Source organism: Thermobia domestica, chromosome 10, assembly GCF_964235325.1.
Source record: "Thermobia domestica chromosome 10, izTheDome1.hap1.1, whole genome shotgun sequence".
Classification (NCBI taxonomy): Eukaryota; Metazoa; Arthropoda; class Insecta; order Zygentoma; family Lepismatidae; genus Thermobia; species Thermobia domestica.
Window position 1 is genome coordinate 224,922,024 of NC_137463.1, and position 17,293 is coordinate 224,939,316.

The 17,293-nt window shown below is 37.1% G+C and overlaps 1 long non-coding RNA gene across 1 annotated transcript; it reads left to right on the forward strand.

The window, feature by feature from the left end:
- Positions 1-5,291: 5,291 nt before the first annotated feature.
- Positions 5,292-15,821, forward strand: LOC145662185 (uncharacterized). Its single transcript, XR_014127007.1, has 3 exons — positions 5,292-5,467; positions 11,790-11,918; positions 15,488-15,821. It is a non-coding gene; the product is annotated as an uncharacterized LOC145662185 (long non-coding RNA).
- Positions 15,822-17,293: the final 1,472 nt, after the last annotated feature.

Below are 17,293 nucleotides of genomic sequence, written 5' to 3' on the forward strand. Positions count from 1 at the left end.
CAGACGTATTATTTTGTTTTCGTCCGGGAGGGCAGTGCCCCCCCCCAAAAAAAATCATATCTGGAAGAAACACTGCACATTCCTCCCAAAAAATTCTTTCTCTTCCCCTTAAATTGGCCCCTTTTCTTCTTTGAGGACATTTTTAGAGCTTCAAGTGTTTCTGTTATATTGAATAAGCGTCAATTACCCGCTTCGCTGGGTGAAAATAAGAAAAATTAATAATATATTCCGTTAGTCAGTTACTTTTTACTATTATTGAAGCGCTTTCTGATATCGGTCATTTTCGATATCGATATATATAGGGTGTTTCAAAACAACACCGACGTTTGGGAAGTAATTCCTGACACCAAGATAAGACAAAAAGTATAGACCAACTTGGATGCACAAATGCTTCCTTTCGGAGTTATAGGCTACCGAAATCATGAAAAATTAAATTTTAAAGGTCTATAGCTCCAAAAGTATGGGATCTACCGAAGTTGGGACAAGACTTCACTTAGGAACTAATACGTGCCTTATCCAAAAATCCATGTTTCAAAATCCTGTTGTACTTTCGCAACAGTTTTTCTAGAGAGAGTTTGGCTATGGGCATATAATTTGAAGTATTCACCAACTACCGAATCCTTCGGTACTTCCGCAACATTTTTTTTTATAGAAGTATATACATATACCCCTCCCTTTTCCCTAAGTTGCACTGTCAAAGTGAATATGCCCAGGCCCGAACCTCATCTATGTTGAAATTTGATCGAGATCGTTCGGGTGGTTGAAGAGTAATTAAGTCACAAACATTGCCACTTTCATTCTTATATATATAGAAGATAGATAGTGACCACGGTCCTCAATAGTTTTTTCCTTTCTCTTCAAACTATTAGCACGCCATTGTAGTAGCTTTTAAACTAATGTAGCTATCCGATTTTATTGGACCAGAGCAAATGAATACAAAAAACGAAGATGAAATCAAACTACTTTTAAAACTTTGATATTGTTTCCTTACATTTAGATAGGTATTTTATCCTACTTCATGTAAAATAACTCGATTGGTTGGTTGGATAAACTGGAATTTAGTATCTCCTTTTCAGCACCGAGGTCATATGAGACGTAAATCTAGCTGGAATCAGAAACGCCACAATGCGTTCAAACTTCAAGAGTCTCACATAAGAAATCGAACCCGGGACCCTATGTACTGAAGGCGCGCGAGCTAGCCATTAGACCAAGCAGCCATGAGGGCAAGATAACTCAGAATACGCAGTACCGAACTTATCTCGTGCTCATATCTGCTTTATTATCCGGGAAATGTGATTGTTTTGAAAATGCAGAAGATACATTTGAGAAAGCTTTCAGAAATACAAACATGAACAATGCATAGAGGATTTAATAAGTGTTCCTCAATATTTCACTTCTTTATCGGATTGATTTCTCATTAAATGTGTCTTTTACATTACATAAATTATATTCAGTTCATGCTTCTTTGTACTGTGTACATTTTAGTGCTAACGTGTTAATAAAAAAAAATGCAACAGAAAATAAAATAACAAGTGAATAAAAAGTTTCTGCACAACACGAAAAAGTCAACTAAAAATTCGTTATTTCATCTTTATTTCTCAAACGCACTACATGAAGGTTAACTTACTTCATTTCATGTACAAGAACATGAAATTACGAAGAAAGAAAGAAAAAAAAAACACCATTGTCGAAGTTTTTCTCGGACCCTCACTATCATGTTCTGAATCACTTTAACGTCTATTGATTTTATCTTTGCCACTACAATTGTTCAACTGATGTTCAGATTTGATCTCCCAGCCATCATCGTAAACCATATAAGCTAACATATTCGATAGGCCTTGGTTTGGATACGTTTGTGGGGTTAGCTTCCTTTGGAACAACACATATACTATGGTTCATCATCCAGTCGGTTGTTTTCTTCCTCTAATGGCTGCTCACAAGATCGGCCCAAAAGTGAAAGGACTTTCGACACCATGGTGGTAGTTCTTGATTAATGGAACTTTTTTTCAAACAATTACATATGTACGGTCTTGCTGAGATGGTTAGGGGCCCAAGAATGCAATTCTGAAATACCTTTTGGTGAGATAGCTACGGCCCCAACAGATTCAGTTCTGAAACACCTTTCGAGGAGACGGCTATTATCCAATGGATGCAAATCTGAAACAATGTTTGACAAGATGGTCAGGATCCCAATGGATGCAATTCTGAAACACCCTTTGACGAGACGGCTTGGAGCCCAATGGATGCAATTCTGAAACACCCTTTGATGAGATGGCTAGGCACCAAGATGAAACATCCTTTGACTAGGTGGCTAGAGTCCTAATGGATGTAATACTGAAACAACCTTTTACGAGATAGCTAGGATCCTAATGGATGAAATTCTGAAACACCCATTGAAGAGATTGCTAGGCCACACTGGATGAAATTCTAATATACTCTTTGACAAGCTGGCTAGGGCCTCAATGGATGCAATTCTGAAACACCCTTTGACTAATGGCTACCCAGACGAGGACACGTTTGGGAAATTTTTCCGTAAGCTTAAATCTGAGATCATATGATGCCGACACAATATTATCGATATATAATCTGTAGTTCACTTTCACGTCATGCATTGTAAATACAAAGTATTTTTCGTCCATGATGATGCTCACTGCTCATAAGCTTCTGCCGCAGTGTGCAGTACTTTTTAGTATCTGTTCGAGTTGTGCGTCTCTGTACCTAGACGCTTTTAGACGCTTACGATATTGGAGACCCACAGCTTTCAGATTGTACCGCACACAGCCTTGGTAACCCCAAACTTACATGTCAAACTCCTTTGGGTAACTCTGGCCTTATTCTCACTGACCTTCCTCAGTTTTTGTAACTTCTTCTTACCCAATTTGTGCGGGTAATGTCTTGTATTCTACCGAAAGATCTTTCTCATGACATTTGATGATAGAATCAATGGTTCTATGTGGATAATTCCCCTTCTGAAAATGTTTTATAGAAGAGATACACAGATGATAATGTTCTATTGCTCTGTAACGTGTGAGGAACGATTTAAAATAAAAATGAGTGATTGTGAATGAAATATGGTAGAACAAGGAAGTGAGAGGTACACTGAGAAAAAAAATCGTATCCTATGTGGCGTACGTAAAAACGTAGGTTACACATGTAAATCCTCTATTTTTTTAACTTAACGTACAGCAAACGTATAACAGAAAAAGTATATTTTATACGTACTTTCGTTGTAGGTGTTCCGAATAAGCGTATTTTCCATACGAACGAAAGAACTATATATAGGCGGTCAGGATCTCACATACAGATAAACGTATGTAACACATAGCTGACGTATGTAACATGTAATCTCCGGAAGACTGTTAGATGTCAAGCATCCTGCAACGGCATGATGTAACATCTAAGGGCAGTACTATGTAGGATATGGATAACGTATGCTCCGTACTGATTTCTGTAGTAAACATTATGATACCGTATATTTATATATACAATATATCGCTGTCCGGATGACGGATTTTTATTAATGTATTGAAGTTGTCCTGAAAAATGTCATGGACAAGATGTAGTGGGTTGAAGCGAATAAATGTTCGTTTACATTTGTCATTTTCAAAAAGAAAAAGAAATTAGAATTAAGATTAGGATTAGGAATTAGATTTCTGGGCTTTCAGCATCTATGTCCGTCACGTATGAGGGATAACGTACTTCGGCAATGACACTAACCGGGAATTGGGCAGGAAGAGACGGATGAGGAAGCGGCCTGGACCATTAGATTAGGTACTAGGGGTGGGCACAAAACCCGATTTTTCGGTTTTCAGAAAAACCGAAACCGGTTTTTGAAAATTTTCAACAAAACAGTTTTTATTACCGTAACCGGTTAGGTTTTTCACCTTGTCCGCTTTCAGTTTTCTTCAAAACCGGTTCCGTTTTTTTTTTCAAAAAAATTACTTCTATTTCTGACCAGACTAGTGTTTCGTTCTCCAAAGACCGATTCCGTTTCCACAGAAATAGTTTTATATGTTTTCTAAAAGTTTTCACCGAAACTAGTTTCGGTGAAAACCGAACCGGTTTTGAAGACAGCCGAGAACCGGTTTCGGTGAAAAAACTGAACCGGTTTGGAGAAAACCGAAACCGGTTTCGGCGAAAAACAAACCGGTTTTGGAGAAAACCGAAATCGGTTTCGCTGAAAACCGAAGCGGTTTTTGGGGAAAACCGAAATGTCGGTTTTCGCATCTCGTTTTTCTAGAAACCGGTTTCCGGGTTTTATAAAAACCGGTTTTTCCCATCTTTATTAGGTATAGTTCGCAGCAAAAAATCTGCAACATGAGCATTTAAGCTTATTGTGAAATGACGAAGTTTTTTACTTCAAAATAAGTGTGCAGGGGAAGACGCCGAGGTTTCTTCTGGCGTGATTCGTGCTACTTAGACGTTATGTTGATTCCTTGGACTGTTAGGCGTAGTTTCACAATAAACTTACATGCTGATGTTGCAGGTTTTTTGCTGCGGACTGTACCATCCAGACATTTGCCTGTTGTGAATGAGGGAAATCCAGGATAAACCTCTCTCAGGATGGCTAACCTGAAAAGGTTTTACACTTTTTCGACCGAGTAATCCCAGCGGAAATCGAACACGGGATGGCTCGCATCAAAGGAAGAAGAAATTCAATATCTATTTAGTTCCATCATTCTCCAGGTGCACGCACTAGAGGCGTACACAGGAGATGTGTCCTGGGAATTTGAACCTTCTCAAAATCCCGACTTTTCTGTAAATTTACTCTAATTTTAGGGGTGATTTTACAAATTTTAATATGATTCTTCCTGATATTGAATCTAGATCTCCCTAAAAGTTTTGAGAAGTAAAAGTACAAATATCATAATATATTTCTGTTCCACAACAATTGTTCCTTTAAAAACACACTTAAGGGTCTTCACTACAGCGAAATTAAACTACCGCTAATTTTAGAGTTTTTCTGTAATATCTTTAAAACAAATAAAAATATTGGAAAAGCAGAAACGTGAACTAGACAATACGATTTTGCATGTGATACCGTTATCACAACTCATTTATCTGCTTTAGATTTGCAAATGTTGAGAGATTTAGCATTTTTTGCTGGTTCTGTAAATAGCGGCATTCCAAAAGCAGATAGGTGAATTGTGGTAAAGGTATCACATACAAAATCATATTGTCTAGTTCATTGCGTTTCTGCTTTTCGAATACTTTTATTTGTTTTGAAGATATTACAGAAAAATTCTAAAATTAGCGGTAGTTTAATTTCGCTCTAGTGAAGACCCTTAAGATTTCAATAAAATATACTTTCAAAAATATCTGAAACGCGCTGCTATTTATTAAACATATTCTACATTTATTTTAAGGAATTAGTGCTTCAAATTGGACTAGCGTCAGATGCAGGACATGTGAAAGGTCGAGCGCATAATAGGCAGCCATAAACAACTAACGAAGTGGACACTTTTCGGTGAGTGGAAGCAGGACTTTGAACTCTTGTGTTGCATTTTACTTTACGAGAGGAATTTGCGTTCTTGTATGCATAATCAGGTAACAGTACAGAGCAAGTAGTTGCAAAACGGCTTTTTACAACCTGTCTCTTTATGACACATTGTATTTTATTCTGAACTATTACCTCATGGAGGTGCAAGTACATGTTTATAGCAATAACTCATACAGATACTCGCTAACTACAATTATACTGTTACTATGATGTTTGTGCGTGTTTCAATATTTGTTGTCAGGTCTTTCAAATTAGTTATAAGTAATGTTCCGATGCGTGCATGTTTTTTTTTTTTTTTTCATTTTTATCCAACGCGACGTGCAGACTTAGAACCGCTTTTGTCACACTAACTTCATATAGTACTGCTGAAAATATCTTATTTCTTAGTACTGCTTCAAAATTGTACCGAAGTTTATTAAAATCTATAGATACATATACAAGGTGCGACAAAAAAGGGGGCTGAAGTAATAACTCAGAATACTTACATTATTAGTTTCTGAAGGTGGTGTCACCTTCAAAGTAGTCCCGCTCTGCTTCAACACACTTCGTCATCAGTGTTTCTTTCAGAAGAAATGTTCCGGGGAGCATACTTAGTATTCGGGGGGCACTGCTGGTACTATTCTATTTATTATTATATTATAAACATATTATTTTGGCCCTCTCCGGGGGGCAGTGCCCCCCAAAAACACGTCTGAAAGAAACACTGTTCGTCATTCCCTGCTGCCATTGTATGTAACATTACTGGAAGCCATGTTCTGTAAGGGTCTTTGGTACGTTTCGCGTTTCATTCTAACCTTATTAACGGAGGTAAAATGTGTTCCTTTCAGTTCAGATTTGATTTTTTTTGGGGGGGAGGGGGTGATAAAAGGTGCGAAATCAGGCGAGTACGGCAGGTGTACTAACACAGCAATGTTTTTCGAGCCAAAAGTTGCTGTACGGATAGGGCCTTGTGAGCGGGTGCATTGTCCTGATGCCAGATCCAGCCACTTTCTCACAACTGAGGTCATTTTCTCGAACATTTTTACAAAGCTTTCTCAATACTTGAAGGTAGTAAGATTGATTCACAGTTTGTCCGTCAGGAACCCAGTCAATCATTATTCTCCCACGACTTTCAAAGAACGCTAGTAGCATTGCCTTAAATTTTGACTTTGACATTTGAGCCTTTTTGTTCCGAGGGAAGCTCGGACTCTCGCACTGTATGGTTTTGTTTCTGGGTCGTAGGTAAATATCCAAGTTTCGTTGACGTGAAATGTTTCAGTGGCAGATTTCGAAGTTTCACCAGAAACTTGAATTTATCCTTTGTTCTACTTTTATTTACGCTCGTCGTTTTCCGCCAACGCACTCACACACGTGTTCACACTTTGTCGCTTATCTTGTGACTGGCTGGGCCGGATGAGTCTAGTTCACTGTACTTGTTAGCAGAGGTAGGGAAGTTTATCCTTGCAAAAACATGCATTTTGTTAATTATTTTTAATAATAGAACTACACTTCGTTTTCTTTTTTTTTTTTTTTGTGGCACCTCATATGTGTGTGTGTGTCGGTACACGAACAGAAATTTTTGTTACGAGGGTCACTACGAAAGTTTTGAGACACGCATTGTTGTGGCACAGTATTTGAATTCCAACAACTACGTTCGGTAGTAGTATCCAGAGCGAAGTAGCGAAGCAAGTTTCAACTCGCCTCGCTTATCGGCGTGGCCGTATCGCCTTCGCTTGTTTGTTGATGTGAGCAGTATTCGGCTGTCTAGAATGGAGCTCGAAAGGGAACATTTTCGGACAATGATCCTTTACGATTTCAAAAGTGGTTTGAACGAGACACAAAGCTTTGACCGTTTGCGGAGGGCATTTGGGGACCTCGCTTCTTCCCGTGCTACAATTTTTCGATGGTTTGGTGAATTCAGAAGAGGCCGGACATCGCTTAAAGATGAAGAGAGAGCTGGACATCCGGCAGCGGCTATATCAGATGAAAACATTGCCGCTGTGGAACAAATAATTCGAGAAAATCCTTGAACAAGTTTGAAGGACATTGAATCTACAGTGAACATTGGATCGCCAGCAGTAACAAAAATTCTTCATGATCATCTTCGGCTCAGGAAGGTTTCATCTCGTTGGGTGCCTCACACTTTGACTGAACAGCAGAAGCGCATGCGTGTGGAATGGTGTGAAGAAATGCTTGCAAGATTTGATGGAGACAATTCTCGACTCGTCTCTGACATTGTTACTGGTGATGAGACTTGGATCTATCAATTTGACCCTGAAAATAAACGCTAGTCTACAGTTTGGATCTTTCCAGACGAAAATCCACCTACGAAAGTGAAGCGACCGCGAAGTGTGAGGAAGAAGATGGTCGCAACTTTCTTCTCCAAATCTGGCCATGTTGCAACTGTTCCACTTGAAGAACAACGGACTGTTACTGCTCAGTGGTACACCACTGTTTGCCTAACAAAAGTGTTCCAGAAGCTTCGGTAACGGCGTCCAAGAACTGGATTGCGTGGGATCCTGCTTCATCATGACAACGCGTCCGCACACACGGCCAACATCACAATTCAGTTTTTTGAATCTATGGAGCTCAAACTTATGACTCATCCGCCGTATAGCTCTGACCTTCCCCGTGTGATTTTTTTCTGTTCCCCAGGATCAAAGATCGCATGCATGGGAAGAGATTTTGCAGCCCTGAGGAAGCTGTAGTGGCTTACGAGAATGAACTTTCAACACTTGAAGAAAAGACTGGCAACACTGCTTCCAAAAGTTGTTTTCGAGGATACAAAAGTGTGTACAGTGTAATGGTGAATACTTTGAGAAAATGTAAGTGTTAAATTGATTTTAAGTATGTAAGTTATTTCACATCTCAAAACTTTCGTAGTGACCCTCGTATAAGGAGTCCAACACTATAAGACGCTCGTCAGGCGAGTACCCAGAACTTTTTGTTGGGGGGGGGGTCAAGCTTTGTGGATGGTCCAATACTACAGGCCACTACATCTATTAATCTGCATCCGAAAAGACGATAAGTAATTGTAAAATACTTCCACCTACACTTTTAGAAATAAAAGAATGATAGAACTAGATTGTTTTTATAAAAGAAAGTATACAGATGAAGTGTAAGATCGAATTTCATGTTACAACAATCATTTCCCTGTTAAACAAGTATACGTAATTTTATAGAGAAGTACAAAGGTATGTTGCGTTAGTAAGTTTAGGGTGGTCCTGACCCGATCGACCCCGCTACACAACGTTATTTTACACCTGAAAAAACGATATACTTCAGGTACTTCAATCTATGTTCTAAGGGGAAAACATGTGTATTCATATGAGAAGAAAGAATACAAATGTAGTGTAAGATCAAATCTTTATGACACACCTTCCTTTCTCTGTTAAAGCAGGTAATAGTTTTACTAAAGAAGTGTACAGTCTGCAGCAAAAAACCTGCAACATGAGCATGTAAGTTTATTGTGAAACGACGAAGTTTTTACTCCAAAATAAGTGTGCAGGGGAGGACGTCGAGGTTTCTCCTGGCGTGATTCGTGCAACTTAGACCTTATGTTGATTCCCTGCGATGTTAGGCGTAGTTTCACAGTAAATTTAAATGCTCATGTTGCAAGTTTTTTGCTGCAGACTGTACAAGCGTCTGTCAAGTTTCTAAGATAAGACGGGATCCGGACCAGATGGACTCCCCGTGAGTGGGATCAGGTTCAGACAAAATACATGAATAAAACCAGTTGAGAATGCTCTTCGAGAACGAACTAGAAAACAATTATTTTTTTCGAAATTTATATGAAATTGAATATTAATTTTATTTACGAGTAAATTCAATAGATAATACACTTAACATATTTGGAACCTGCATATTAGAGGATCTATTGAATTACCTATATTGAGCTGTCACTACTTTTTATCACCGTATAGGCTATATACTGAAAATCAGAAACAGTTTTTGGGAGTGGCCAATGGGACAACCGTCCCAGGCCCCGCGCTTAAGGAGGCCTTTACTTCTTGGACAAAAATGCTCAGAACGCGGGGCCCGGGACGGTTGCCCCATTGGCCACTCCCAAAAACTGTTTCTGATTTTCAGTATATATATATATATATATATATATATATATATATATATATATATATCGTAGATAAATTTTAAATTTGCGTGCTTGGCGAGTTTTACCAGCACTCTGGACCCGCGGAGTCATTATTGGCACTTATAGTCCCGCGCGCACCTTACGCCGCCGCTGTTGGAAATGCAGATTAATTAGTTGCCACCGATTACTATTTGCTACCAAAACGTTCACCATCCTCTTAGGTATTGATCAACACCAATACGATCTCTCTATGTCTTACGGTTCACGAGATATGCCTCCTTAAATCTCCCGAAATCAGAATTTTTATGGCCAATATCTTGGGAACGGTAAGAGTGACGCGAAAAATTTCATCACGTGTTTTTAGATAGTTTTTGATGCTTTATCGAATGGAGGACTCAAATTGAAAAATTTGCAAGTAACACACACACACACACACACACACACACACGCACACACACACAAACATAGAAAATTAAGTAACGAAATCTTTAAGTTCATTGAAAAGAGTTTTGAATTATGGAAGGTCCGAGTCCGGTGGATTTTCCGTTAGTATGAACCCCTGGTGAATGTGTGCACTATTTAGGAAGAAAGGTATTGGTTGCATATTTTTTTTTCCTCATGTTTTCTTACGTTCAACTACATATTTGGGCACGTTTCTTCCTATCTACACTCAACAATATTTCCTCTCTTAATCCTCATCCCTTTCTCTATATTTTCACATGTTATTATCAGTTCCAAGGAAAATTGATTAACCAGAGACAGTAGCTTTTCGTTACGAGAGTAATAAATCATACGAGTGTAGTAAACATATTTCGTAAAGAGCTATTCAGTAATGAAATATTTGCCACAGAGTAACACCAATATTATACAATCTGCTATTGTCAACTTCCCCACCTTGCTGTTCCATGGGAAAACATTCAGCTGTTAGTGCAATAATGTCAAATGTGTAATAGAAAGAAACACCCACCAGTCCTCATATTCCAGTACAAATGTCATCTTAAATGATAATCACTATTTCTATTTCTAAAGATGGAAGTAATCAATTTGAACAAAGGACACGTTCTCTCTCAATGAAAATAAATAAATAAATAACCAGAAGACATTAAGCGATCTCTCATTGTTACTGATAACTTGTGCAGATTTACCACACGTTCACTTTTTCCCGGATATGTCCTGTTTTTAAAGAGTGAAATAAGCGCCGTTTTAGATTTTCTCTCACAATAAAATTGTTTGGATTTTTTTGTCGATTTGAGAAAAAAAAATGAAATAAATAATTCAATTTCGATTCTTACAAATATTTCTATCTATTGACCATAAAGAAAATATGTAATTACTCGAAAGAGGTTCTCATCTACTAATGCAGAAAAGAGACAGCTCCTAATTTGCTGAATAATAACATTAGTGGATGCGTGTAACGAAAATTGTGTTTAAATATGTTTAAAGTTGTGTAAATCATTAAAGAAATAAAAGGGCAGTTATAATTGTTGACATTTTGTAAATAAATATTCTTGTTACACGAAGGATGCTGAAAAACTTTTGCAAACTACTACTAATAATAGTGCTAGTGTTTAAGTACACCGTGTTTCAAAAAGAATGACGCTGATTTTGGGCGGTAATAATTACGGAACATGGGATGTTCCACCTAGAAAATGAGTGTTGTTTGAATGGGCGTGGCCTAGAGTTTCAGAAAACCGCCATTAGATGTCAGTCAATGCGTCTTCTCAGTTTGCAGTCCCAGAAGTAAGATGGCGTCCGCTCAACAGAAGGCGTTTTGTGTGCTGTAGTTTGCAAGGACTGAGTCAGTGATTTCGGCCAGAGTGCTTTTCGTCAGCATTTTGGCATTGATCCGCCAGCACCTAAAAACATTTGTCGTTGGTATCGCCAATTTGAAGAGACAGGATTCTTCTGTAAAGGTTACAGTCCAGGTTGGCCTGCCACTTCCAATGAAATAACGAATTTAGCTATCGTCTAGATGTTGTTTGTGGTGCTGTTATTGAACACAGAGAGAATTTGTAATAGCTTAGCTAAAACTTGAAGATTTTGTGAGTATTTTGCAATTTATTCCATTTTTGTAGTGTTTTTATCAATACATATGGACTTTTAAAATCAGGTCATTCTTTTTTAAACACCCTGTATTATAGAAATCGGAAGAATATCATTTTCTATATTTAAATTGTTTGATTTGTTTGTTTAAGCCTTTTCATTTATTTTTTACTGTAGTTTGAAGAAGCTCCTCAGTAACCCTTAGTCGGAATGCGTCAACAGCTGCTTAACGTGATACAAATCGCTCATCACACATATCATTCTTCATGTGTGGGTAGGACAAAAAGCCATTAGGTGTTAACTCAGGTGAGTACGAACAATGAGTTCTTAATTCGATATTTTTACTGGGTAAAATCAACAGTTTGGTGTGCTGAGCGGGAACTGGTGTTGTGGTGGTGAAGGATGATGCAGAAATTTGGGTTTGAAGACTTCTGGCAAAGAAAAAGAAAAGGAGAGAAAGAAAGTTGCCACATCTCTGGTGTAAGCAAAGAAACAAACAATCATTCGCATGGCTGCACCCCTCGATCAAATTATGTTGGTTTCAGTTCACTATGAAACACGTAAACAGTGGATTGCTGTTAACTTCCGAGTTCTTATGAATAGATACATTCGTTCACTGTAACGATGTAGTGCACAAAATTTTAATTATCTCAGTTGAATGTTTTGAGTATTTCTTTAGACCACTTGACTGGATCTTATTTTAGGAGTTTCGGTCAAGTTGTGTGAGATCCAACAGCTTAAACGTCTCCATAAGCATGTATTGCTTTCACGTGAATGTTCTAGGATGCTGGAATCTCATGGTATGTCATATTGTCGAACTTTCTATCATTTCATGTATCTCTGAAATAGAATTCCAGACTTTTAATATCCTTGCTTAAGCCTTTATGGCTAAATCTGTAGGCCTACACAAATTTCCATTTACACGGATAGACATCTAATCAAGGAGCCATAGCAAACTTGCTAATTCCTCCATGGCAAAGTTACTCCCGATTTATCAATAATACGTAATATATGACTAGTCTTAAAATTTATTTAAATTGATATGCCGGTCAAGCATGCCTTAAAATTTACATTTGGCAAAGCCATATGCAGGAGGAATTCGTAAGGTTAAGTGTATGGCAAATGCGTTTTTGCCATCCTTCATTCTTTTATCTGCTCTAAGCGTGTTCAAGTTCATCCTTCAAGGCTCTCTGGTCTTGAAATATAGCTTGAAATTTACTCTTGCCAAAGCTAAACACACAGGGAATCTTTAAGGTTAAGTCTATCGAGAAAAATTAAGGGCAAACTCAGACTTACTGTAGACGTGCTTCCTTACTGGAGTAGCATCATCATTAATGACAACAATAGATGTGCATGGACGACCTTCAGGAAATTAATCACTAGGAAATGTGTAATCATAATAAAATTTGGAAAACCAATTGCATGCAATCCTATTGGATGGTACTTCATCCCCAAAATCCAAATAAAGTCGTCCGGAGCGTTGTTTTGATGCTAAACTATATTTAAAATCATTTAAAAATATATCCCGAAAGTTTTCACTAAAAATTTAATATTTGAATTTAAATTTAATATTTAAACTTAAATTTAATATTTAGTATCAAAAAATAAAATAAAATAAACAAACCAGAAAAATAGTACACATAATTTAAGGTAAAAAGAAAAACTATTATCAAATGTTGAAAATTATTAGGTAATTTTGTCTGCGAATTCATTATTTGTGCTGAACACAGTTTGACTTATATAATGAACTTCCTCATTATGTAAATCTTACATTAAAAAATTTAATCGTCTGGACCGAATTCCAAATTCCACATAAACCCAGATTTCTGGGTCAGAATTGCAATCATGTGGTGCTGGGATACGGACAAAATCTCGCGGCCGAAACATCGCCGGCCAAAACCTCGCTTGGCCAAACCCTCGCCCCCCAAAATCTCGCGTGGCGAAAACCTCGCCGCCCAAAATCTCGCCAGACCAAAACCTCGCCGCCCAAAATCTCGCCGGACAAAATCTCGCCGGGCCAAAACCTCGCCACCCAAAACATCGTGTGGACAAAACCTCGCCGCCAAAACCTCGTGGGCCAAAATGTCGCCGGCAGCTTAATAAAAATTCAGTGTAGTATAACAATATATGTTGGTTTTCTTATAAGTAAAAACAAAAAAAGGAAGGAAGAGCTTGGTGTGGCGAGAGTAGGGGCGCCGAATTCTACTTCGCCTCGGGCGCCGAAATCTCTAGCTACGACTCTGTATATCCCACTCCCCCTCCCTTTCGTTGTGCCGACAAAGTGAAATTATAAAAGACATCCTAGGCTCGAACCCCATCTATGTTGAAAATTTGATTGAGATCGGTAGGATGGCTCAAGAGGTATAATATAACAAACATAGTCATTTAATTTTTATATATATAGATTTCCAAAGCATGCATTAGAATTTTTCTTACCATTATTTTAATGTAATTATGTGTTATTACTAAATATATACATATAGTAATATATAGAACATTCTACATTGAAGAAATCGTTGTGAAGAGGTTTTATCCTGACGACATTTCTTCCCAGGCGACACTACGTCTCGCTTAATTTAGACACGCCTTTGGCGAGGGAGACCCGGTTTGATTCCCGACGGGAGCTCATGTGGTTCAGATTCCACGTTAATCAGAAGGTCCCGTCTCACAGAGCCTTGCTGCTGAAAAGGATGTTAAGCTCAAAATCAACTCAATTCAACTCCAATACTTTTGCACATCTACTAGCTTCAACTGTCAGTTGTTGAATGACATTAAGGGTGACCGGCTGCGACTCATACACCCTGAGATTTGATATACTAACGCCATCTCGTGTGCGAAAGGTTCACTACTGGTATATTCATGCTGTTTTCACTAATGTAATGAGCTGTTCCCAAGGAAGGTCCTTACCTTTAATTTAAAATATGTTTCGTAGGCCGACCCATTTTTATTAAAAAAAGTTACTGCCCTATCTCTAGTTTAGGTTTCTAACTGAACCATTAGGCTAACGAAAAAGTGGAAAAATTAAAAAGAAATTAAAAGAAAAACTGACTTAAAGAAAAAACAGATTAACTAAAAGCAAAAACTAAAAACTTTCTAGAAGAAAAATAACCGTCTTCAAAAAAACACTAAAAGTACAAAATAAAAACATTTTAAAAAATAATAATCTACTTTAAGGAACACTAAAAGGCAAAATAATAATAATAATAATAATAATAATAATAATAATAATAATAATAATAATAATAATAATAATAATAATAATAAAGCGCTTAAAAGCACAAAAGAAAATATTACTATAGATATGCCACATTGACTTGATCCCTAGTCTTCCGTAAGAAGCGCTGCTATCGGCTGAAGGAATTCCACTCGCTTTCTCTCGCTTAGCAACAGCTGAACCCTTATTGGCTCAACGCGTGGGTGTCTGAGGGTGTGAGCGTTAGCTCGCATTTTTGCCACGGCTCAAGACATTTTGGCAGCACAATACTATCTATAAGGATTTATTGAAGTTTTGACAAACACACTAATTCTTCATAAAAAAAAAAACCGAAATAATTTTATATCAGGCATTAATTTGCTCAGTTTAGCACTGTTTCATTTTTTTTTTTACATAGGTGATCGTGATGCATTGTTTTCTGCTTCTAAGTGCTTTATTATTGTTATTTTCTGCCTTTCAGCGCTTTTCTTATTTTGTGCTTTTAGCGCTTTTATTATTTTCTGGTTTTATTGTTGTTTTTTTTAAGTCGGTTCATAAATATCTTTTAATTTTATTTTATTTTATTGAGCGTGTGAACTCTCAGAAACCTACGGGTGCTCACCATACTTATCTGTAACTTAAAAAATTATAGGTTTAATTCATATATGTTTCTCTCACCCAGGACATACAGGAGATTTGGAGAAGCAGAGAACGTTACATCACAGAATGAGAAAATATTGGAGCAATTGTCTTGGGTGATGTAACCAGATGGAAACATCTCAAGACATATTAAAGACAAAAATGGACGAACAAAAAAGGCGGAAATATTGCAAATAAATTGAACGCCAGAGGACATGATCTCACCAAAGCTGTGAAACAAGGCAAAGTACAAACAAAGTAATAATGGTTTCCCGCCATTAATTAAAGCCTCCGCCATCGAATATATAGTTCCTCCCATCTTTTGTGTACAGTGGACAATGGTAGTCTTACATTGTGTGGATATTCTTTTGTGAATAAAAATCATGTAAAAAAAAGAAAATGTCTATTTCTTATGCTAATAATAATTTTCCTATAGACTTTCAGTTTTAATGGGTATCGTCCGAGGGTGAAAGGTAAAAAAAGAATCCTACATTTTCCCGTCTTGTTTTGTGCTCGAACCGTTCAACAGATCAAAGCATGGTTGCCAATGAACACAACGCGTTTCACACTAGAACTAGTGTTGCTATCTTTTGAAAATCGAAATATCGGACACCTTCCTGGTGTATGTATCTCCTCTCTTAAGATTGTGACAATTGACAAGTATTATTGAGTAGCTCTAAATCTGTGAGGTGGGGAGAGAGATAAAAAATAAAAAGTAAGGCTTTGTTTCGTAATAAAACATCCTCTGTCTTGAAAAATCATATATTCTTAAGAACGATTGTAGGCTATATAATGACAGGTTTTTTTAGAAATCATCTGGTGGCTAATAAAAAAAATGGCAAAAGTTTCATAAAATAAGCTATATTTAAGGCTGTAAGCATTTCGTATATTTGTATGACTAAATCATGCCTCTCCAAATATGCTAGAATTAGCCAAAAGTAGGCCAAATTGGTATTACTGCTACCTTGCAAACTATAACACGTCTGCGACCAGGGCCGGTTCTAAATATTTCTTAATTGTAAGCAAATAATATTTAGGCGCCCCAACTTAAATGTTAATAAAAGAGTAGAAAATTGTAATGGACTAAACTCTTCAAATAATTGTTATAATTGCAAATTTCTTCAATATCTATAGTCTCCCTGTAATTATTAAGGAAAAATGGCGAATTATAACTGATTGACTGTGGATGAATACTGAACAAAGTTCCAATTTTAATAATTAATAGATTTTTTATTAAATAAGCACAAAACACAACTAAGATATATATAGGGTCTTCCTAAGATGCATTTCGACAAGTACAATCGAAAAATAAAACTCGAAACAGGATAAAACTCATGAGCTTGAAGTCTAACATTAACACAGGTTTGATTTTGACAATGAGGTATGTTCTTATCCTTCATTAATAGCATATTTATTTACATAGTATTTTCTAGTACCGGTAATCAGGGGTAAAAATGGATCTGAAAAGGTAAGGGGACGACGTATGACAAAATCTCTTCAATTTGACAAAATCTCTTATTATTTCATTCTTATCCATTTCATTGAGTATATCATTTTCAGTGCCATCAAAGTTAGTCTATGTAATCGTTCTTGAGATATATTAATTTCAAATAATTCTTTATTAATTTTACACAACAAATGACAAAAATGTTTGCCTTGTCTTCAATACAGTGGCGGAACTTCAAAATCACTCTTGATCCAGTGGCGCAAAAGTTCTTTTCAGGGCTTCTTAGGCTTAAAACAATTCAGTCCTTTCATGTCTCTTTCCAACAAAGATGTTCGAAATCAGGAAATGAATAACACAATGTAAACACAAGCAGTGGCGCATCTAAGATTTATCTTTTGGGGC